The 25330-nt window shown below is 41.3% G+C and overlaps 1 protein-coding gene across 1 annotated transcript in view; it reads right to left on the reverse strand.

Annotated features, from left to right (window-relative positions):
* The window catches only part of lpar1 (lysophosphatidic acid receptor 1), a 29976-nt gene extending 15554 nt beyond the window's left edge, over positions 1-14422 (reverse strand). Inside the window, exon 1 of the mRNA XM_061263278.1 lies at positions 14190-14422. The gene's annotated coding sequence lies outside the window, so the exon portion shown is untranslated. The remainder of the gene's footprint in view (positions 1-14189) is intronic.
* Between the last annotated feature and the right edge of the window lie 10908 nt (positions 14423-25330).

The raw sequence follows: 25330 nt of genomic DNA on the forward strand, positions 1-25330 counted from the left end.
ATTTAGTTGCCACATGATTGGCTGATTAAATATTTGCATTAACAAGCTGGTGTACAGGTCTACCTTATAAAGTGGTCACTGAGTGTCTATTAGACTTATGTTCTTATGTATATTTATCTTTGGATTTTCCTGAAAGAAGAGTTACCATTGCAACAGTGAGAGAAGAAGTCACATTAAACTCCCCTATACGACTGGTCCATATAGTGCATATATGCATACAACCAACACTTTGTTATTAAGCCCAGAAATATAGCATTGCAGACATATTATTAATGATCTACAGGGAGTATTTTAGTGCAGAATAGGTGTTAAGTATGAACATTTATGTTTTCGCATTTCGAACGTTAAGCAGTGAAAACAGGATGTTTCCATCTGGTGATTTTTTTTTACTGCTGTCCCTACTCTTAAATGGTGGGGGCCAACCAAACAGGCATAGCAGCTGACTACTGGCATAAACAAACACACTGACACACTGGAACTCTGTAGTTAGGGCTCCAGACTCTCACAGCATGCACCAGGCTCAGCCAGCACTGCTGGCTTTAATTTGAATTGACCCATTCTCTCCTCCGAAGCCCCCTTCGACAGGAAGTGGGCCTCCCAGCTATGACTGGACAAAACGTACCACTGCAATCCAGCCTGTATTATTTACTCCTGAAACAGGTAGTTAAAAACTACCTCCATCCTGTCACAGTTGGAGTGTTGGTGGAAATAGGCTGTGCTTATTGCAATTAACATACAGATGGAAAATGCTTCATTATTTTTGTAAATATTTCTAGAGGATTCAAATTCGTTCCTCTCTCTTCTTTGTCTGTTAAATTCAATCATCAAATGAATGGAATAATCGTCACTCTAACTAATAGTATAATGTAATCCTTATGTAAAAGTCAGTTGTGTGGATGCATAATGATGATTTATGAATTGGCAGCTAACAACATTGGCAGAAAAATAATAAATAAATAACCAGAATATACTATTTGTAAATGGAGTAACACATTTCTTATTGATGCTTAATATCGTTTCCTGATGAAAGAGGACCATTTCAAGGACAACAACAACAGAATATTTCATCGTTATCAAGGAGTTCAAGGCTTTTCATTTCCTTGAAAGAATGGACAAAAGCTGTCTGTCTATTAATGATTAAGATCATTAATAATGAAGTCTGCCATTTCCTGGTCTGGCACATTCATAACCTTAGAGACCGATGTATTTAATTGTTATTAGTCATCCACAGAGCAGTAATAAATCATTTCTTTCTCCAGAAATGAAAGCGGAGTGAGGCTTTCAGCATGGGTGTTTATAGAAGAGACCAGAGATACAGTAATATGCTTTACGCTCTGAGTTTGCTGTGAGTTGTGCCAGCAGTGTCAAATTCACCAGCCCAGTACAGCCAGCTGTTTTTTAGTGGTGTCTGATTAATGTCTCACGTGTTCATTTTCTTCATGTAAATGTGCACACATGAAGAGGTAACAAATAAACTTTGAGGCTTTCAAAATGCCAATCCTGTCCACAGCGTAATCACCCCAGTAGTGTGAGGCGGTTACATCCATCTCAAAACCTTCCTTCTCACTGACCAGATCTGACCCAGCCCAGCACTTGGGGAATATTCTGGAACGATGCCCAAGACGCCGTTTTCCACTTCCATCTGCTAAGCATGAGCTGGATCGCGTACACACAGAAGAGTGGTGTCATATTCCGCCTGGACAACTCCAGATGTCGGGTAGACTCTGTAGTCCTGAACCTGAATAAGTGTACTCATTTTCCAAAGTGTATATGTTACCTGTTCATGTGTATACATTTACATGAAGAGCATTAACTCTTCATAAGATATGAGCCCTTATTCAGACACCACCCAGAAAGCTGGCAGTACTGGGCTGGTCGATTTGACACTGATAACGTTACTTGCCTCCCATGTTAAAGCAAAATCAAAACCAGAGCTGAAACCAAGTTACTGCCAATTGCAGCTCTGTCTCTACAGACACCCAAAACCATGTTACTGCCAATTACAGTTCTGTCTCTACAGACACCCAAAACCATGTTACTGCCAATTACTGTCTCTACAGACACCCAAAACCATGTTACTGCCAATTACAGTTCTGTCTCTACAGATACCCACATGAAGATGGCATTTCTTTCATAATCAACGGCTCCCTAGTTTAACCCTCGTATTATGTATATGCAAACATTTCACTTAAAATTTAGTTGCTTGTGATGTATATTAGATAGGACCAAATGTAGTTGTTTGTGATGTATTCGGGACCAAAAACGCTTTGAAAATATATGGTTTGCACATGCGAGAGAGAGGGACATTATGTTTATTGCATGTTTACTATTTAATCCCACCAAAATATCAAATTGTAAAAATCATACAGTCAGACAACTGGTTTTTAAGCGATATCAAACACTGAACGGGATCAAATTGACCCCAAACATAATAGGAGGGTTAGCACTGGTTCATTCAGAGAACAGAATGAACACCCTGTCTACATCTCTAAGTACTGATATCTGACCTGCCAGTCGGGGGGGGACACTGGAGACTTTGTCTGCCAGTCTTCCTGTTGAAAATGCCAAGAAATTGTTTAAGATGGGCAGATTGTCTGCATTCGTGCACATTGTGAGCAAGCTCAGTTCATGCAAGTAGGCGCAACCTGAATTTGACTCATTTTAAAGGTACAATACGTAATTACAGCAACAAGCTCAAACCACAACACTGTTTATCCCTCCCCCTTCTCTCTGAACGGGCTGACGTTGAAATGCCATTTGGCTGTGGCATTAGTACCAATTTTCAACCAATGAACTTGAATTATTGTACAGCTATGCAATGTTTTGTTACAGAGTGCCGGCCCGTCAACTGGACATTTTGAAACCCAAATTTAAGGGCTATGCAAGTGTGGTTCGGACATTATCTAACAACCGTGCCTCTGTTAATAAACACAGGCAGAGGGTGAGTCAACATGTCAGTGAGCCTTTTTCAATGATAGGAAGGGATTTACAATGGTCCTGTAACAGTGTTTTAACACAAAAATCTTACCTATTGTACCTTTAACAAACAAATTACATCCATTTTCACAAACAATACAGCTACTCCCCCATGAACTGCATCTGTGTGGGGATGCTCCAGATACCAACTGGAAAAAAATGAAAATGTCTACGTCACAAAAAGGGGCCTATTTACACAGTGGCTTTGTTCAAACACATCATTACTGCCTGTCAGGCAAACGTGACTGTCTCCACAAATAACGTATTCATTGTTTACTCTTGAATCCAAATCTCAGCTCCTACAGAAGACATGAGAACTGAGTTTTTGAGATGACAATTTGTCCATTTAATTAAACCATTAAACTCCACCATTTTCTGGATTTTGATTAATTATATGCACATGTTTTTGTCTAAGTTATATCCTGAAAGGAAAGGTGAGGTTATGGAGCCCTTATGGTGTCAGCTCTGAGCATCACTCTTAAGCGCACACTCAGACCCCAGCTCTGAGCCGTTCCCTACCCCTGAATGCACACTCACTCGGACCCCAGCTCTGAGCCGTTCCCTACCCCTGAATGCACACTCACTCAGACCCCAGCTCTGAGCTGTTCTCTACCCCTGAATGCACACTCACTCAGACCCCAGCTCTGAGCCGTTCCCTACCCCTGAATGCACACTCACTCAGACCCCAGCTCTGAGCTGTTCTCTACCCCTGAATGCACACTCACTCAGACCCCAGCTCTGAGCTGTTCTCTACCCCTGAATGCACACTCACTCAGACCCCAGCTCTGAGCTGTTCTCTACCCCTGAATGCACACTCACTCAGACCCCAGCTCTGAGCTGTTCTCTACCCCTGAATGCACACTCACTCAGACCCCAGCTCTGAGCCGTTCCCTAACCCTGAATGCACACTCACTCAGACCCCAGCTCTGAGCTGTCCTCTACCCCTGAATGCACACTCACTCAGACCCCAGCTCTGAGCTGTTCTCTACCCCTGAATGCACACTCACTCAGACCCCAGCTCTGAGCTGTTCTCTACCCCTGAATGCACACTCACTCAGACCCCAGCTCTGAGCTGTTCTCTACCCCTGAATGCACACTCACTCAGACCCCAGCTCTGAGCCGTTCCCTACCCCTGAATGCACACTCACTCAGACCCCAGCTCTGAGCTGTTCTCTACCCCTGAATGCATGCTCACTCAGACCCCAGCTCTGAGCCGTTCTCTACCCCTGAATGCACTCACTCAGACCCCAGCTCTGAGCCGTTCCCTACCCCTGAATGCACACTCACTCAGACCCCAGCTCTGAGCTGTTCTCTACCCCTGAATGCATGCTCACTCAGACCCCAGCTCTGAGCCGTTCCCTACCCCTGAATGCACACTCACTCAGACCGCAGCTCTGAGCTGTTCTCTACCCCTGAATGCTCTACCCAAGCTGTGACTCACACAGTGAGCACATCCTGCAGAAGTATCATATCTGCGAGCAAAAGAGAGAGAGCGAGAGAGGGAGAGAGAGAGAAAGAGAGAGAAACAAGGAAAGAACTGATAAAAGGCAATGCTCATACTGTTACCAAGTAGCGCAGATTCACACAGGGGCCCCAGCTTGTACACACAGCTTCAACTACTTACGGAAATGAGTGTGTATTATTACAGAGGGTATAATGTAGTCATACATTACAAAATAGCTCAACATCACACATTTTCATAACTGGCATAACTAGAATCTGACATTTAAGTGTGGATCGTTTGCATACGTATAAAGTTTTAACTAATTTTGCCTTCAGTGCTGTTGTTTAACTGTAATGCGTCTCTACACCATGGCCATTCCCCCCGGACTGCAGCCATGAATCATACACCCACTCCCCTGTATGTGTGTAAGTGTACAGTGTGCCTAGGCAGGGCCTGATCAAAGGTAAGGGTAATGGTTTCCACATGACACTCCTGGCTAGTCCTCATTTAGGAGTCCATAACTGACCTCTCTCTCTCTCATGTGTAATAGAATGTTAAGAAACACTCACATTGTACCCAATATGGCATAAAATGCACACGCGAACACACATGTGTGCACGCACGCACACACACAGCCTAAGGGATGGTCTGGCTGGTCTCCATGGTAAGGTAGGGTTCTTGCCTTGCAGGGCAGCCAATCGCCGTCGGTGAGTGTGTGTATGAATGGGTGAATGGGTGAATGGAGAAGCATCAATAGTACAGCGCTTTGGATAAAGGCACTATATAAATGCCTGCCATTTACCATTTACCATTAACACATAGCACACACACACACACGTGCACACACACACACTCACAGCCTGAGGGATGGTCTGGCTGGTCTCCATTGTAAGGTAGGGTTCTTTAACACGTAGCGCGCACACACACACACTCACACACTCACACACACACACACACACACACACAGCCAAAGGGATGGTCTGGTTGGTCTCCATGGTAAGGTATGGTTCTGTAACATGTAACACACGCACACACGCACACTCACACACTCCCACACACACACACACACACACAGCCTAAGGGATGGTCTGGCTGGTCTCCATGGTAAGGTAGGGTTCTTTAACACGTAGCACACACACACACGTGCACACACACACACACACACACACAAACAGCCTAAGGGATGGTCTGGCTGGTCTCCATGGTAAGGTAGGTGTCTTTAACATGTAGCGCACACACACACACACACACACACACACACAGCCTAAGGGATGGTCTGGCTGGTCTCCATGGTAAGGTAGGTGTCTTTAACACGTAGCACACACACACACACACACACACTCACACACACACACACACACACACACACACACACACACAGCCTAAGGGATGGTCTGGCTGGTCTCCATGGTAAGGTAGGTGTCTTTAACACATAGCACACACACACACACACGTAGCAGAGGCCTTGCACTGAGGTTTCCGGTGTTGACACAGAGGCCCACTTAAAATAACAAAACGCATCTTTCAAAAGTCCAGGTAGGTGTCTTTAACATGTAGCACACACACACACACACACACACACACACACACAGCCTAAGGGATGGTCTGGCTGGTCTCCATGGTAAGGTAGGTGTCTTTAACACGTAGCACACACACACACACACACACACACACACACACACAGCCTAAGGGATGGTCTGGCTGGTCTCCATGGTAAGGTAGGTGTCTTTAACACGTAGCACACACACACACACACTCACACACACACACACACACACACACACAGCCTAAGGGATGGTCTGGCTGGTCTCCATGGTAAGGTAGGTGTCTTTAACACATAGCACACACACACACCCACACGTAGCAGAGGCCTTGCACTGAGGTTTCCGGTGTTGACCAGAGGCCCACTTAAAATAACAAAACGCATCTTTCAAAAGGCCTCAGTCATGTCCTGAAGGCATGTGGCCACCAGACTCCATCATGCACTGTTCAACTGAGCCTGGAGCTTCATAAAAATATATACAAATATACGCTACATCCTCTCCCTTTCAAATTCCACTTACGTTCTTTGGTTAGGCTATCAAACAAAAAATACTTGAATAAACGGTTATTTGCATTACTGTCATTCTCCTCTGACATCTCTCATTAACAAGACATCTCTGTCTCCAGAACTGTTGCTCACTGGATGTTTTTTGTTTTTTGAACCCTATTTGTTACTTTGTACAATAAACTCTAGAGTTGTGTGTGAAAATCCCAAGAGATCAGCAGTTACAGAAATACTCAAACCAGCCCGTCTGGCACTAACAATCATGTCACGGTGGAAATCACTCAGATCACATTTTTTCCCCATTCTGATGGTTGATGTGAACATTAACTGAAGCTCCTGACCGGTATCTGTATGATTTTATGCATTGCACTGCTGCCACACAATTGGCTGATTAGATAATCACCTGAATAAGTAGGTGTACTAATAAAGTGCTCAGTGATTACAAATCAGTGAGAAAAGCACATCAAATAATTGGGATTTCACATTTACAAGTACAATCTAACACATATATTATAAATAATGCAAAATGATGCAATGTGATTCATGTCATAGGAACAAATTAACAACCTGCACATGCTACACTGACAGCCCAGCCACGTGACATTTTATTGCAAGGGGAAAATTGTCTTTTATCAGTTATAACCAATGACTGAACAGTCTTCTTCCCTTTTTTAGGTTTTCTCATTTGAATAAAGTAAAAATGAATGAACAATTCAAGGGGAATGAACGGTACGGTCTGTTTAAATCGATTAGAGGAACCCAGATTCCCCAAGGTTCAATTCAATTCAATCATACTTGTGTGAAGACGCGTTTCACAGAGGACTGTCACAGAGACACTTTACAGAGTAACAGAAGGGAAGAGAAAAAGGGAAATACCACCCCTGACCCCAGACAGCACATCAGTAGGTGTCTTTAACACATAGCACACACACACACACGTAGCAGAGGCCTTGCACTGAGGTTTCCGGTGTTGACACAGAGGCCCACTTAAAATAACAAAACGCATCTTTCAAAAGTCCAGGTAGGTGTCTTTAACATGTAGCACACACACACACACACACACACACACACACAGCCTAAGGGATGGTCTGGCTGGTCTCCATGGTAAGGTAGGTGTCTTTAACACGTAGCACACACACACACACACACACACACACACACACAGCCTAAGGGATGGTCTGGCTGGTCTCCATGGTAAGGTAGGTGTCTTTAACACGTAGCACACACACACACACACTCACACACACACACACACACACACAGCCTAAGGGATGGTCTGGCTGGTCTCCATGGTAAGGTAGGTGTCTTTAACACATAGCACACACACACACCCACACGTAGCAGAGGCCTTGCACTGAGGTTTCCGGTGTTGACCAGAGGCCCACTTAAAATAACAAAACGCATCTTTCAAAAGGCCTCAGTCATGTCCTGAAGGCATGTGGCCACCAGACTCCATCATGCACTGTTCAACTGAGCCTGGAGCTTCATAAAAATATATACAAATATACGCTACATCCTCTCCCTTTCAAATTCCACTTACGTTCTTTGGTTAGGCTATCAAACAAAAAATACTTGAATAAACGGTTATTTGCATTACTGTCATTCTCCTCTGACATCTCTCATTAACAAGACATCTCTGTCTCCAGAACTGTTGCTCACTGGATGTTTTTTGTTTTTTGAACCCTATTTGTTACTTTGTACAATAAACTCTAGAGTTGTGTGTGAAAATCCCAAGAGATCAGCAGTTACAGAAATACTCAAACCAGCCCGTCTGGCACTAACAATCATGTCACGGTGGAAATCACTCAGATCACATTTTTTCCCCATTCTGATGGTTGATGTGAACATTAACTGAAGCTCCTGACCGGTATCTGTATGATTTTATGCATTGCACTGCTGCCACACAATTGGCTGATTAGATAATCACCTGAATAAGTAGGTGTACTAATAAAGTGCTCAGTGATTACAAATCAGTGAGAAAAGCACATCAAATAATTGGGATTTCACATTTACAAGTACAATCTAACACATATATTATAAATAATGCAAAATGATGCAATGTGATTCATGTCATAGGAACAAATTAACAACCTGCACATGCTACACTGACAGCCCAGCCACGTGACATTTTATTGCAAGGGGAAAATTGTCTTTTATCAGTTATAACCAATGACTGAACAGTCTTCTTCCCTTTTTTAGGTTTTCTCATTTGAATAAAGTAAAAATGAATGAACAATTCAAGGGGAATGAACGGTACGGTCTGTTTAAATCGATTAGAGGAACCCAGATTCCCCAAGGTTCAATTCAATTCAATCATACTTGTGTGAAGACGCGTTTCACAGAGGACTGTCACAGAGACACTTTACAGAGTAACAGAAGGGAAGAGAAAAAGGGAAATACCACCCCTGACCCCAGACAGCACATCAGGTAAAAACAAAACTCTCTAGCGGGGAGAAAAACCCTCAGTGGCAAGAAAAAACTCCCTGATGGGAAGAAATCCCGGGGGATGAGATTTCATCCTCTGCGGGCCTCTAGGTTGTGATGGTAACAGTTGGGGTGTTAAACTAGCGGGTAAAGGAGAAGGTCCACGTGTATGGAAGTATGCAGTTCAGATGGGAGGGGGGATGAACGGATGGGTGGGGATGAACCAGGGGTTCTAATTTCATTATAGTTCACCAAATAAAACTGGGCTGAGGTCATTCTAGATTCCTCATGTAAACTGTAGCCACCACCAAAAAGATGCAGGACACAGAAGCCTGCTGTACTGAGATGAATTAGCCAAATGCCCTTTTTTCCCCTTTTTCTTGTGGTATGTGGACCTTCTCATAATGCTGCTTGCTGGCTATCTCACTATCAGCTTTAAATGGCGACAGCATAGTGTTACACAGTCTGACAGAGTAACCTTAGTCTGGCCGGCTCCTGTGGGATCAGAGGAATGAGCAAGGCCAGGAACATGGCCTCGCACTATAAACCAGACCCAAAGTAGGAGCTTTAATGACAACACTGTATCAATGCAGCTCGCAGAAATCTGAGATTATTCTGATTACAGCAATCTCAGATAAACTGTTAACATGAATCAGCATTCTGTTGCCACATTATTTGGCTATCAGATAAAACAAGTTTACTTTACTCCTTGTCTTCAATATTGCATATGTAGTATAGAAAAGATATATATATATATATATATATATATATATATTGTGTATAAGCGCATTCACTGCTAAATGACTGTTGTCATATAGTTTAGCATGCTATGTCATACAGTACAGTAAGTATGGTATAATCGGTCCCTCCTCTCTTGTGCAACCCTTACAGATGCAGTGAAACTATCCATCTTGCATTAAGTAGGCAGTCCAGTAATGTGCGGCTAGTTTCCCCTCACTATCACCATGAAATCCTATCCATGGGTGTATGTCAGGATCTCTGCATGTAATGAAAGAGTCCTTCACTCCCTCAGTTCCCTTTATCTTACTCATTCCTCAGTGAATTCACTGAATGAAGTCATTTCAGCTTGTGAGCCAACACAGCAGTAATACTAACACTGAAATGAAAGGTAGCCATGAAGACATTTTATCCGAGATACATCACACAGGCCTTGTGTAGTTGTCACATAATTATAAACGTTTGCATGGAACTTGCTTGGGGGAAACCCGCCTGTGCAAGAACATAGCTTTCTGGCCAACTCCGCAAGGATGTCAGAGTAAAGGAAGAGTTCCCTTTCCAAAACGAGATATCCACCATTTAAAAAGTGACATTTAAATAAAGATAATGTACTCTTCATGAAATGATTGTTCACAAAAACAACATTTCTGGTACTTTTAAAATGATAGTAGCTGGCTATGCAAGTCCTTTACTTGCAAAATAATCATTTTTTAAACCTCTTTATTTTTGAGACATAGAGAATTCTTCAAAAATACAACTGTATTTGTGCACTTCACTTGGTATCAAAACTCACACACATCAATAGCAAAGTGTCTTCGGGAAAACGGCTCAATTGAGCTAAAAGGAAAAATTTCAACATTGCGGCAATAATTGCTTTTCAATAAATATGCCACAGTGAGATGCAGCAGCCCCATAAGAGCAGAGAACAGCAGTGCCTGGTCAAACGCTCTGTAGAGAACAGCAGTGCCAGGGGAAGTGACCCTGCTGATGGTGAGCTCAGTGCTCCAGCACCTGGCCAAACACTCTGTCTCTGGGCGAGCAGAAACGCACACCCCTGGAACACAAGGCCTGTTCTGCACAAGCTTCACGCTGTTTATGATATTTGGGAAATCTGAAGTATGCGAGGAGGTTTAGCATCGGTCCCTGATGGTTCTGAGAATGGAAAAGCTCTGCAGCTGAGGGTGACACTATGAAGTATGGGAAATATTGCATTTATATTAATACACTGCCTGTAATCAGCGTTATGGATGGTATTTGTTGTTAAAAATCATGCTTGAGTTCAGATTTTTTTTAAATGCAAAAAACATTTCTCCATATCTTTCTGATAACTTTCAATGAGACATCACCATTTCAGGCGCTTGTAAAACCAACTGAAATTGTTTCATTACAGAGGCAAAAACAGGGTGGATGAAACTCAAAATCCAATTATGCAACTGAAGTCAAATTGAGTAAAATCAGGTGATAAACCATTAAGTTACATCACTCTAGTTTTGAGATGCACCAGACAGAGTTATTGGCATCTAAAGCCCCTTCAAAGTCACCAAAATATTCGGTCTTCTTTTGTACAGCATCAAGAGACAGACCTCGTACTTCAGAATGCACAGCAGTGGAGGCTTAGTTCATTTCTACAAACTACTCGTGGACAAAGGACACTTGTTCAAATATTTTAGTCTCAGCAAATAGTATTTATTTAAAAGCGTGCACAGACTCTCAGCTTACTGGCAGTCACACAAAGACTCACAACGTTTTCAGCAGAGCGCACGGTGTTGTGCCCAGGCCACACTGCAGGAATGTCCGTGTGTATGGCCTAGCGCTCGTAACTGGCTCCACGAAACCAGAGTCTGCCATGTCCTACTATCTCATTACTCCCACAAAGGCACACTGTCCAAAGTACACTATTTTAATGCTTCTTAGATCAGGAATCAAAGATTATAGCCCTCATAAGCATTACCTTATGAACAGTGCTTTATTTACCAATTATTTTCTGTGAGTTCTGTGAGTCGGCCGTAAATCTGGGAGTCTTCCTTTTCACTGGATCAACATACATTGAAGTCAACATGGACTGCAGTGTAAGAGCACATTGTGTGCTAGGCAGAGAAGCATGTTCTCCTGTGGAACCAAATAACACACTGCAACTGAGCACTTCCACTGTGTCAGCGATGTGTCGATGGACTGGATGGCACCTACCCCAGCATGAGTACACACGGGTCAGGATTTCATTAGCATAGCCAACGGCTGTGATGTGAAGAGAACAGGGCACCACTCCGCTATGGCTCTCACCAAGCTTTGTTAAAGATGTAACACAGGAAATGAGCTCCCTTATCACCGTCTAATGTCTCTTTCACCAGTCTCCACTACTGCTTTAAGGGCATATTATTTGGACATGACTGTACCTTTGAATTCATTAGTTCTATTCAAGCCGTAAAATTTCAACAATATAAATGGTCTATGACACGCATTACCTGAAAAGGCCTCTAGCCTGCAACACAACATGTATTTATGTTCCAGCAATATAAACATAATAAATATGACAGCCAATGAATACCTCTCACACAGCTAATGGCACTAATATATTTTTTCATAAAAATGTAGTTATCATCTAGTCATTCTTAAGTCAGAACCCTACAGCTACTGCCAACGATGAGTAAAACTACTATACATTACACCCTGCAGATATTCTTGGAGCATTGTCAAAGTTAGCCGCTTTAAACAGCATCAGTCATCATACTCATTTCTGCATCTCTGATGTGGTGCTCTGCAGGGCGTTAACTCCAGCCCTGGAAAAACAGGACCATCGCCGTCTTTTCCCATACACTCCCAACAGAGGAAGAAATGCCGCCCATGTAGGTCACCTTCCTCCCCTGCTGAAGGCCGTCCCCAGGCCTGGTGGCTCTACGGGAGGAAGGTGATCCAAGGCCCTTCCTGTCTGAGTGGATGACTATCCTCAGACTACCCACAGCCCTATTCCCAGCCCTATTCACAGAATCACAAAGTCACTCTATTTTCATTCATTCTGATGTTTACAGCCGAGACATTCTTAAAATATCTCTAAATCGTCAAATCCAGGCTAAGGTTTTGTACATTCTCTATTGTAAGAATATTTACACAAGGTTTGAGCTAAATTGAAGAGGTCAACTGCCTACACCTCTGGAATGACCCTGTTGTAAGGGCTTGGTAAATGACACATTATGATATACTGTAACTAAACTGTACATTTCAGTAATGGCCTTTGTTGAACAAGCTATGTGCACACACACCAACAATATGCAGGTTTACAATACAACTCCCCTTCACACCCAAATACATTTAAATAAGCTTCACATGAGAAATGTTTTTAAAAGGTAAATTACATTGATGTGTAACTGAAGCATGATGAAGAATGCCGTTAAAGCTCATACAGGCATCCAAAGTGCTTTATTACAAGGAGAATATATCAACCATTGCAGACCAAACTACAAGGTCCACGTTCTTATCTCTGTGGTCGTTCCTAGCACTTCCCCCTGGGGTTCTTCAGCACACGTTGTTTTGCCAAATGCCTGTAATATAATGTAATCAATGTCTAATAGTCTACTCCATATTTTTGTAAGCATGAATGGCAGGCAGCTACCATGATATATAGCATTGCCTTTGGCTATCTTGAAAACACATGTAATCTATTTCCCTCCAAGTGACACCATCAACCAGAAAATGAGGCTGAGGACGGGCTGGGTTCACTTTAGAAGAGAAGGAAAATGCATCCTACGATCCATATCCATATGCTTCAATTTCATATTCCTCTCTCTCTCTCTCTCTCTCTCTCTCTCTCTCTCTCTCTCTCTCTTCCAACGGCATAGCGGGAGAGTCGAATCCCGTCCCCAGTAAGGTACACTTAGGCGTGCACTTTGGGAGAAAGCCAATGTACCAGGAATGCTCAAGGACTATCGGTCTCGGTAGGCCAGTGTTTTAGACACGGACTCTCAAACGGACAAACAGTCAGTCTAACATTCAAGGAGAGGTAATCACTTTAAGTCAACACCTACTGCTTTAGACAAATTTTGCGCGCTCTCTCTTTCTCGCCCTCTCTCCCTGACGCACAGAGCACTTCAAGACAACTTTTATTGTCAAGCATCCATTTCTTCCGTTTGTAGTCTACTGCGCAAGACTTTACAAAATTTTATAGTACACACACTATCGCAGCGCTTACGCAGTCATTCGATTTGGACTGAAACGCCTCACATTTTCGTATTCCACTGTGTTGGCAACATTAAATGTCCCGAGTAGCGTACTGGGAAAGTAAACCTACGCTAGAACTTTGCTGGTCGCATTAGGTAAAACAATTGCCACATGCAACACCTGATTTACAGCAGCCCTCATACAGTTAGTCAGCCAACAAGCCAAAGTACACATTGGTAGCAATATCAAAATGCCAACTTTTGATTTTTTTTTTTGTGTGTCATAGTTAATTCAACTATACTTTCTAGAGAAAGGGCTGATCCTTAGAATATGTGAGGTAATTATTCTTATTTCATACTACAAGTTTTAAAGTAACCCGTTTTCTACCGTGATGCGTAATGTACTTACTTTCTTGATCCCGGTGCCAAAATAGTATTTACAGACTGAAGTTACTTGAAATTAAATTATAAACTAAACTCCTGGAAAGCTTGGGCTCCGTCACTTGAAAAGTTTACCAAAGTGGAAAGGTCGATTTTTTTCCAGTCAAGAGAAATCATGCGTAATATAACCATCGTATTTCCATGAAGTTTCCCAGACCGGGAGATGTAAGGCGTGTAGCCTAGCGGTGTCTCTGTCTTCAAGATCCCAGCTACGCTGTGTCTCTCATTCTGCGCAGCTTGAAGGTGCCATTCCGACTGCAGACGTCACAGCACCGTGCGTGCGCAGTCGCAAAAAAAGTGTGTAATTGGAAACACATTGCAAAAAGAAAAACCTATCTGAAAAGAAACACTAAGCTGTTATGATTTAACTTAGTAAATTAAAAGTAGAAGGATACACATTGTTTGTGTGAGAATGGTAAATTACAACTACAGCAGCAGTTTGGTTACATAGTTCATTACAGGCAACCAAAGCTCCCCGCCACAATTCTAAATGAAATAATGTCATTTGGTCCTCATAACTTCACAACAGCACAGCCTATTCATCAACATTAGAACAATCCACAAAAATAATTTAAATACGGCCTGCACTAGCTGTGACTGCAACACAGATTATAATGTAAAATTAAATTGGCAAGTATATGGCTTATAGGTATATGGGTATTCCCCACAAAGTTTAGATGCACCAGCAGCAGTTCAGACAGCAAACCCATACACAAGGCACAAGTCAAACCTTTTTTTGGTGGAAAGTTTGACATTTTCTATGGATGTCTTTTTTACATAGCCTGTCAGTTTTAGTGAGGAGTGTCTCTATGCCTTGAGCTGGGCTTGTTCTCCTGAGTGACTTATGCAGTGTGCATTCCTCTACATGCAGTGTATCCAATGGGCAGAAGCCTGGGAGGTCGGCATATGTTTCCCACGGGGGCGCTTTCATTGGGGGAGGATAGCGGTGTAACTGATGTATTTTCCCTGTGTCTTGATTTAACGTGAAAGATGCAGCTTTTCATTATCTGATTTAAGATGTTTGGGGGAAAGAAATAAAATGAAAGAGCTGAAGATTACTTGGCAATTCATTTTCAAGCCACATCCCTTTCGGAAAAAAAAAAAAACTTGGCTCAGTGTAGGAAACAGCTTCAGTGCATATTCATCCAATGAGCATGGCTTATTATTAATGCTTATTTCAACTTTATAGTTGAGGCTACGGATTCCACACAGATTCCAGCTGTGAACTCAGAAAATGTCAAAGATACTCAAAATATCAAGGTTTACAGTCTAAGAACATTATTTACTGTGTATTCCAAGGCCACTGGAACAGGAATGCCTCTAATCTAAACGTTACAGTGCAGACTATGCTTAATGAAAGAACATGGAGACAAGGCACAAGTGTTTGATACAGCTCATATTTAGCATATTATCCATTTGACCAACAGGATATAAAATAAAGAAAGGTTTCAGTACTGTAACTGCATCATTCTTATCTCTAGCTGTCTCTATGAGACATTAAGATTCTGTGCACACTACCTACTTTCACAGATAAGATTTAACAGGCATATGTGGATGAATAAGTGATGAAAATTTGAAGCAATATCAAATTTCTGCATTTACATAGTGCCTTCATCCAAAGCGCTGTACAATTGATGCTTCTCATTTACCCATTCACACAAACGCCAACGGCAATTGGCTGCCATGCAAGACAGGCAAGGCAATGCTCAGGGATACTTTGACACACCCAGGGCGGGATCAAACTGGCAACCCTCCGACTGCCAGACGACTGCTCTGCCAATGTCGCCCCAGCCGCCAACCCCGCAGTCAAAGTGAGAACTTACTAAAAGCTGTACAAGACTGGAGCCAATACTTATTCAGACATTAATTCATTCTACAAAGATGTGACCAGTATAATGAATCGATGTGTAAAAATGTTGTGTGTGACCTCCTAATTTCTCGCTGGTATGGTCGGGCAGGGTGTGAAGGACTTCATAAAATAGAATAATAAAGACATCAGATTTTAGAAACCATGATGGAGCTATCAGAGGTTGGTTATGTAAGCCTCTGGCAGTAATAAAGGCAAATTTAAAGATCAGTAAATACCTGTACCAGACCTGGGTTAAATACAATACATAATTGTTTTTGATTCAAATAGTTTTCTATACTTTACTGAGCTTGTCTGCTGTAACCTCAAAAAGTGCAAACCCCACCTTCTGGTCCTCTTGGTTGTTCAAGATCTATCGACCACAGGAAATTGTTTGAATCCAAAACTGTTACGTATTTGACCCAGTTCTGAACTGTGCAAGGGATTGAACCCACATTTTCAGACCTGAAATAAACTGTGTTCTCTCCCCCCTTTAGATCCTGACAGGTCCTTATAGTTAGTATATAAGAGATACAAATATCTGAGATTGTTGTCTTAGTTGCTAAAGCCAGCTGTCAGCAATCATATGAGGAAATACTGTACGTGTCACTTCCTATACTGGTGGTGCCCTGAAATGACCTACTGGGGAACTCAGGCCTAAAAGCTGTTTGCCTATGTAAGCTGTTTATTGTTGTTCTTATGTATAAGTGTACATAATTATTTTGCATTGTGTTGTATAAAAATGGTTTTATGGATATAATCCATTATCAGATTTATCTACAAGTCCCAAATCCTTATCTTTGTTGTATTCTTAGCACTTGATATTGTACTTCCCTCTAGGGTCTTTCAGCGCACTTGTCCCTGGTTATGGGTATGCACTTTGCACTTTGTTGTACATCGCTCTAGATAAGAGCGTCTGCCAAATTACAGTAATGAAATGACTCCTCTGTCAATGACAGAACCACAAGGACCGAATACATTGGAGCAGACCCTGCCATTTGTCTGCATTACAACACAAGCAGTATACTTTTTCATACACTACCTACTATTATTATCTATGAATGATATACAGTACATGGCGTATGGTATAGGGCATATAGAGTGTGGGTAGCAATGTAGTACAGTGGTTAGAGAACTTGGTCTGTAATGCAATGCTTGTGGGTTTGGTCTCTCTGTAAACCTTAATGTGCCCAGTGCAGAACTACCTACTGACTGATTCATAAATATGTTCACTTCAACTTAGTTTGGCTGGCTATAGAGGTAAATCCACTTTTTTTTTTAGATATTTTTTCAGCCTTTTTCAGCTTTATTGGAAAGTATAGTATAGAGCAGGGGTCTCCAACCCTGGTCCTGGAGAGCTACTGGGTCTGCTGGTTTTTGTTTTCACGTTAAAATCAGCACCTGTTGAGACCCAGGTAACCAGGTGAGGCGAGTTAATTAATCAATTAGAGCAGTTGATTACACTTAAGTGCAGGGTAACAACGAAAACCAGCAGACCCTGTAGCTCTCCAGGACCAGGGTTGGAGACCGCTGGTATAGAGAGACAGGAAGAATGGGAGCGAGAGAGGGAAAGACATGCGACAAATGTGAGACAGTCGGATTCGAACCGCTGACGTCGCGGCTCGCAATGAGCATGCGGTTAGTGCTCTACAGGCTGCGCCACCGAGACACCCAAGGTAAATCCCCTTCTAGGAGTCAGTAATGACACTGTGATTTAAATCTAGCCTATTCCCAATTGTGTTTGGAAGACCTTAATTATGATTGCTACAAAGAAAACAATATTGGAGGAAAACAATATTGAATACTTTAGTGTTTTCAACATTGAAAATATACACTCACTGAGCACGTTATTAGGTACACCTGTACACCTACTTATTCATGCAATTATCCAATCGGCCAATCATGTGGCAGCAGAGTGCAAAGCATGAAATAATGCAGATACACGTCATGGTATTCAGTTAATGTTCATATCAACCATCAGGATGGGGACATTTTTTTTATCAAAGTGACTTTGCATTTGGAATAATTATTGGTGCCAGACAGGGTGGTTTGAGTATCTCCTGGGATTTTTGCGTAAAACAGTCTCTAAAGTTTGCAGAGAATAGTTCAAAAAATTAAAAACAATCCAGTGAGCAGCAGTTCTGTGGGCAGAAATGCCTTGTTAATGAGAGATGTCAGAGGAGAATGACCAGACTGGTCAAAGCTGACAGGAAGGTGACAGTAACGCAAATAACCACACTAAAACACTGGTATGCAGAAGAGCATGTCTGAACACACAACGTGTCAAACCTCTAAGTGGATAGGCTACAGCAGCAGAAGACTGAATAAGTCTAAAAAATAATTCTAATAAATTGCTAATAAAGTCCTCACTGGGGAAGAGATAACTGATATGTGTTTGGGAAGAGACAATGGCAGTGTTAATACTGAAGTAACTTTAACTGAATTTATTTTACTGGATTATTAAGGGATATTAATGAAATGGTAATAAATGCTCACATACTTTCTCTCTTACTCCCTCTTCCTCTCTCTCTCAGACACACACACACACAATCAGAGAATGAAAATCAAAGAGTGCACACAAAAAAGACACTTCAAAGGATCCTAGAAGCTGTTTCGTATTAGGAAACAGTCCGATTTTGATTTAGCAGAAAGCAGGTGCTGAACAGGCTTTCAGAAAAAAATTTAACCATGTGAACCAGACCCCTTAGGTTTGCTTTGTAAAAAACAGAAAAGGGATAGTCAAAATGCTTATTCGTGTAGCAATGCATAGCATATCAGTATATTTACAATCTTTAATTTAGAATAAATGGACAGAATAGAATATATAGTATATATTTTCAAAACTAACAATAATATGTTCTGCTGTCCACATATTCGTAGGTATTCCTGAGGCCATCCCTGACAGAAATGCCTTCAGAGCTGGTTCTCAAATGACAGATATTACTGCTATAATAACAGAGATAGCTTAATGTCTACTCAATTCTCTGAGCCTCACTAATAAAATATTGAGCTTACTGCAAACTAAAGGGCTTTAAAGCTCGCACCTGATTACTTCAGATGACACCCAGTGAATGTTATCGTTGTGAAAACTCAGTGAAAAGTTGGCGAGACGTTGTATAGGCTTTGAGGTGAAAAGGCGGCAAGATTTGGTGGAAAAGTGAAAGTTTTCTAGCCGACTAGAATGTAGCCAGGCTACAGTCAGGTCCAGAATTATTGGCACCCTTGATGAAAATGAGCAAAAATGGCTGTATAAAATAAACAACACAGATGATGAGCTATGTTTTATGTCTAAACATATGGGGGAAAAAAAAAATATATATATATATATATATATATATATATATATGTACTTTTATCCTAATACAATTATTCTAATTTTTATTTCCTTGTTATTGATTAATACTATTTTTGATGAAAAATGTAGGTGTCAAATTATTGGTACCCTTAAAGATTATTTTAAATAAAACCAAACAAAGTTAAATCTGCAGTAAAATGTTACTTATTTAAGTTAATCTCAGTCTTAAGGAACTGTATTGTGGCCTTCCATCACTTCCTGTTTCCATAGGGTATTTACATTTTGTTTTTGTCATTTAGCAGACGCTTTTAATCCTAAGTGACTTACAAGTGCATAGGTTCTTCCACAAGTTGAAGCATCACATCCATAACTAGTAAGATACACATGAAGTGTTGTTCTAAACATATAGTCATCATAAGTGCAAATTTTCTTTTTTCTTTTTTGGGGGTTAGACAAGAGGGATAGGGATATCAGAAAGGGCGGCAGGGTAAATCAGGAGGGAGGACTAAGGTACAGTTTGAAAAGGTGTGTTTTTAGTCTGCGTCGAAATAGGGGGAGGGATTCTGCTGTCCTGACAGTGGTAGGCAAGTCATTCCACCACTGAGGAATCAAAACCGTCTGTTAACCTTGATTTCCACCCTTCTAGACATCTAGATTCTGGCTTTTGTCCATGGGCATCACCTGATCTCTAGAATTACAATGTCTGCCTACTGTTTGTTCCAGCAACAGAAAAAACAAGAATACCGTTTTAGGAGATGCAGAAGGAGAACTGCTGTGGACGGGCCTACAGTCTTCTGTAAATCTAATTGAAAAATGTATGTATGCTGTGTCTTACTTGTTTGCGATTGCCTCATTATGGAACCACAATACTAATGAAGGGTGTTAGAGGTACTTTATTAACCTCTGTTGGCTATGAGTCTGTCAGTTATGTTCTGCTTCAACCTGTCTGAACAACACAGATCTGAAAATAGACATGGCCGTGCAGTTTCAACAAAAGATGTTTCCTGTTTATTTGTAAGAATGTCTGTCAGAGTATTTCTGTGATCTACTTTTTTGTGTATCAGTATTTTTAGTTTGGCTAGGTAAGCAGTGTTTGGCTAGTTAAGGGGTTTGGTCATACTTTTGTGTTTTGTTTGTTTGTTTGTCTGTTTTAAAATATTATAAAATATATTAATTTTTAGGGCGGCACGGATGGTGCAGTGGGTAGCACTGCCGCCTCACAGCAAGGAGGTCCTGGGTTCGAATCCCCGTCGGCCGGGGCCTCTCTGTGCGGAGTTTGCATGTTCTCCCCGTGTCTGCGTGGGTTTCCTCCGGGTACTCCGGTTTCCTCCCACAGTCCAAAGACATGCAGGTTAGGCCGATTGGAGAGTCTAAATTGCCCGTAGGCATGAGTGTGTGAGTGAATGGTGCGTGTGCCCTGCGATGGACTGGCGACCTGTCCAGGGTGTATTCCTGCCTTTCGCCCAATGTATGCTGGGATAGGCTCCAGCCCCCCTGCGACCCTGATCGGGATAAGCGGGTTCAGATAATGGATGGATGGATGGATATTAATTTTTAATATATTAAAATATATTTTAAAAAAAATAATAATAATAATAATATCTTTCCTTATCTTTGTTGTACTGGTAGCAGTTGAAATTGTACTTCCCTCTAGAGTCATTCAGCGCACTTATCCCTGGTTATGGGTATGCACTTTGTTGTACGTCGCTCTGGATAAGAGCGTCTGCCAAATGCCATTAATGTAATGTAATGTAATGTTGTGTAAAATTCATGTCAGAGTCTGTATCTTCCCCTGCAAACTGAATTAAATATGAATGGGCGTAGTGTAAATGATTTAAATGAATTATTAGTCAGCCATAACAAAGCAGATGCATTACAAAAGGTTGTGATGCACACAGTACATTGTCCACTCCACTGTTTGTCTGCATGGGTGTAGAAAAAGAACAGAATGTTATTATTTTACATTTGGTTTATTTATTTATTCAGAAAAAAAAACATGAAGCTGGCAGCAGTGTTGGCATCAAAACTCACACCTCAGTACAGACAGAAAGGCAACATTATGAGACAAAGAGCGGACATTTTAAAGCAGAGAACTAAGAGCAGCTTGAACCGATTACACAAGGAACCAATTACCTTCCTTTCATTCCGTCTGCTCCCCAAACCACCCTCCCAGCAACACAGGGAGAGGGGGAATTATGGTTAGAGCTTGCACCCGTCATGTAATGGAACCTACAACCATTGTGATGAACTCTTTTACTATTTTGGGAAGTATTGTGACTATGCAAATACTTTACTGAAACATATGTACAATGCAGCAAGAACACATAAGAATTAGATCTTTTTTCCCTCATCTTAAATACTGTATGTTTGTGTTGGTTGGCTCTTCCATTCAAAAATCACAAATTCTGAACCTCAATATCTCACCTGTTTCAATGCTATTTTTGCAGATCTACTACAATGGCAATGGGATCACCAACTACTGATTTTGGTATTGTTATGTTGCGCCATTTCTGTTTTATTGATACCCTTATACCAGACTTGTTTTGTCCAAAGATAACGCAATTTAGATCCAATTGATTCCGATACACTACCACTCATTCACTCAGAAATTCAGAAATATACATGCTTTTTGTAATTTCATGACTGAACATTTCATTCAATTTGAGTCAGGCTAATCTAAAGTTATAAACAAACATGAGACCATTTATGATTTATTAATAACATTATCGCATGCAGATAGCTAGATGACTTTACATAGCTAGCACATGGACAGTAGCAGCAGCCAGTCTCACTGACTGTCCAAAATGGCAAGCATGGATGGCATCTTCGTGTAAGAAATGGGGACAGCTGCAGTTAAACAATTAGCCAGTGGGCTGAATAGATTCTGTCACCCTTGTGTTGTCCTAAGGGTAGAAAATGCTTAACAGCAGAGAAAACCCCTAAATGATCTTTTTTCAACTTCAAATTTGATGACAAAGTTTGTGATGAGTGACAGGTTGTTTCTTCTTGCAAAATAGAATTCAATTTATTAAAGTACAATTAAGCTGCTTTATTTTAGGGGTTTAGTGATGGCCGGACATTTTTGACCCTTAGGACAAGAGGAGTATGCGGAATGTTAAGACTACACAAGGGTTAAGCCAAGTTCTCAGCCAAGGGTTTTATTTTTAATGCATATGTATAATGACCCGTTAAGTATTCATTGAACCTCCTACAGAAATTAATCACAAAAAACTATGTTTTAAGTGAACTGTTCAGTGAAAACCTCAAATACAGGAAATTAAATTGATTGGCTCTAACACTAACATCACGCTGCTCTCCATCAAGGTGTATCAGCACAGACCTTTGACAACATGCTACTGCGCTGTAGCTTATATTCAGTTTATGCAGAACAAGACTTTCTAATTTATGCCCAATTATTTGCATTAATTAATTTGTGATTAATTTCTTTAGGAGGTTCAATGAATACTTAACGGGTACAATTAATGGTACATGTTGTTTGACGTAGAGTAGGCATTATACATGGCTGTAGCATTTGTCCCAGATCTATGCTACCTGTGATACCTTGATGGAGAGCAGGCTGATGTTAGCGTTAGGGCTGATCAATTTCATTTCTTGTCTTTTGAGGCTTTCAGCAAATGCAATCATTTCACTTAAAACATAGTTTTTTGTGATTAATGTCTTTGCATAGTCAAAAATCTGATAACATCTACACGCTTTCAGAATGCTTTTCCCCTAAAAGTATCAGTTTAAATGTTTTCTGTCATGTGAGGTTGAACTCCAGGGGGCCCTTTTCTACAAAGCAGGATTATTGAGTTAGCTGGATAACTGCACTGTGTAAAACCCAGAACAGCACTTTTACTTCAGTCCATGTTCCATATTTGGACGGGGTCCGGGTTTTACTCCAGCTAACTCTGTGATCCTGCTTTGTCAGAATTAATTTGTGCAGTTGATGTAAACCAAATATAGTGAGCCCAACTGGGCCCTCTGGCTTTTGTCCATGGGCATCACCTGATCTCTAGAATTACAATGTCTGCCTACTGTTTGTTCCAGCAACAGAAAAAACAAGAATACCGTTTTAGGAGATGCAGAAGGAGAACTGCTGTGGACGGGCCTACAGTCTTCTGTAAATCTAATTGAAAAATGTATGTATGCTGTGTCTTACTTGTTTGCGATTGCCTCATTATGGAACCACAATACTAATGAAGGGTGTTAGAGGTACTTTATTAACCTCTGTTGGCTATGAGTCTGTCAGTTATGTTCTGCTTCAACCTGTCTGAACAACACAGATCTGAAAATAGACATGGCCGTGCAGTTTCAACAAAAGATGTTTCCTGTTTATTTGTAAGAATGTCTGTCAGAGTATTTCTGTGATCTACTTTTTTGTGTATCAGTATTTTTAGTTTGGCTAGGTAAGCAGTGTTTGGCTAGTTAAGGGGTTTGGTCATACTTTTGTGTTTTGTTTGTTTGTTTGTCTGTTTTAAAATATTATAAAATATATTAATTTTTAGGGCGGCACGGATGGTGCAGTGGGTAGCACTGCCGCCTCACAGCAAGGAGGTCCTGGGTTCGAATCCCCGTCGGCCGGGGCCTCTCTGTGCGGAGTTTGCATGTTCTCCCCGTGTCTGCGTGGGTTTCCTCCGGGTACTCCGGTTTCCTCCCACAGTCCAAAGACATGCAGGTTAGGCCGATTGGAGAGTCTAAATTGCCCGTAGGCATGAGTGTGTGAGTGAATGGTGCGTGTGCCCTGCGATGGACTGGCGACCTGTCCAGGGTGTATTCCTGCCTTTCGCCCAATGTATGCTGGGATAGGCTCCAGCCCCCCTGCGACCCTGATCGGGATAAGCGGGTTCAGATAATGGATGGATGGATGGATATTAATTTTTAATATATTAAAATATATTTTAAAAAAAATAATAATAATAATAATATCTTTCCTTATCTTTGTTGTACTGGTAGCAGTTGAAATTGTACTTCCCTCTAGAGTCATTCAGCGCACTTATCCCTGGTTATGGGTATGCACTTTGTTGTACGTCGCTCTGGATAAGAGCGTCTGCCAAATGCCATTAATGTAATGTAATGTAATGTTGTGTAAAATTCATGTCAGAGTCTGTATCTTCCCCTGCAAACTGAATTAAATATGAATGGGCGTAGTGTAAATGATTTAAATGAATTATTAGTCAGCCATAACAAAGCAGATGCATTACAAAAGGTTGTGATGCACACAGTACATTGTCCACTCCACTGTTTGTCTGCATGGGTGTAGAAAAAGAACAGAATGTTATTATTTTACATTTGGTTTATTTATTTATTCAGAAAAAAAAACATGAAGCTGGCAGCAGTGTTGGCATCAAAACTCACACCTCAGTACAGACAGAAAGGCAACATTATGAGACAAAGAGCGGACATTTTAAAGCAGAGAACTAAGAGCAGCTTGAACCGATTACACAAGGAACCAATTACCTTCCTTTCATTCCGTCTGCTCCCCAAACCACCCTCCCAGCAACACAGGGAGAGGGGGAATTATGGTTAGAGCTTGCACCCGTCATGTAATGGAACCTACAACCATTGTGATGAACTCTTTTACTATTTTGGGAAGTATTGTGACTATGCAAATACTTTACTGAAACATATGTACAATGCAGCAAGAACACATAAGAATTAGATCTTTTTTCCCTCATCTTAAATACTGTATGTTTGTGTTGGTTGGCTCTTCCATTCAAAAATCACAAATTCTGAACCTCAATATCTCACCTGTTTCAATGCTATTTTTGCAGATCTACTACAATGGCAATGGGATCACCAACTACTGATTTTGGTATTGTTATGTTGCGCCATTTCTGTTTTATTGATACCCTTATACCAGACTTGTTTTGTCCAAAGATAACGCAATTTAGATCCAATTGATTCCGATACACTACCACTCATTCACTCAGAAATTCAGAAATATACATGCTTTTTGTAATTTCAT

Source organism: Conger conger, chromosome 12, assembly GCF_963514075.1.
Source record: "Conger conger chromosome 12, fConCon1.1, whole genome shotgun sequence".
In the NCBI taxonomy this organism is placed as follows: domain Eukaryota; kingdom Metazoa; phylum Chordata; class Actinopteri; order Anguilliformes; family Congridae; genus Conger; species Conger conger.